This window comes from Cygnus olor, chromosome 27 (genome assembly GCF_009769625.2).
Source record: "Cygnus olor isolate bCygOlo1 chromosome 27, bCygOlo1.pri.v2, whole genome shotgun sequence".
NCBI lineage: Eukaryota > Metazoa > Chordata > Aves > Anseriformes > Anatidae > Cygnus > Cygnus olor.
In genome coordinates, this window is record NC_049195.1 from 2,493,720 (window position 1) to 2,494,580 (window position 861).

The window sequence follows — 861 nt, forward strand, 5'->3', positions numbered from 1 at the left end:
CAAGGCTTCCGAACAGCCTGCAAAACCAAGCCTTGCATCTACGGGGCAAGCAGCACAGGTGCCAGGAGAGCAGAGGAGGGATGGAGGCTGAGCATTTACAAATCTCTCCTTCTCACAGTTTGCAAGCTTCTAAAAGTCAGTGTGAATTCTCTCCTCCCCTCATCCCCCTTCTAATTTCCTCTCGTGGGATCTTTTGTTCTAAAATCAAAACTGCAAATGACACAGGAGCTGGAACTGTCATAGGATAAGGATGACTGCACTTTCCCAAACTCTGCCTCATCTACACAAATCACACATTCATGTTACCTGTTTTTACATCCCCTCACCAGCAGCAATGGCTATCCAAGAAGAAAGCTGAGCCCAGGTTGCTAGAGCAGCGATCAGGGTTACTCGTGATGCCAGCCCTCACCTGGTTCTCTCCTGAGGGATTTGAGCATCACATTTAAAGTTGTCTCAGTTCAGGAAACACATGAAACCCAGCTTTCCCTCTCAGGGTTATCTCAGGGATAAGGAGGTAGATGGGGCGGTGTGGGGAAACTGTCATGTGGCTCACCCCCGAGGCTACAGGATGGCTTTCTCCTGGCTGTAAAATCCTCGTCTGTCTTCTGCTCCCCTCCTTTCACTTCAGGCCACCTGTTTAATATTCATCTGTTCATCAGCAGTGACTCAGGGCACTTTTTAAAAAATGCATCTGAAAGAACCACGCAGAAACGAACCTCACCTCCAAAGCACATTGTGTCCAAGATACTTCATACTCAGCTTCTCTAAACGTACGCTTTAATAGTTATAATCTTCCTATTTCAAATCATGCCAGTGGCTCTCACTCTCCTTAAAGCAAAGCAGGAGAAAAGAGGAGGAATC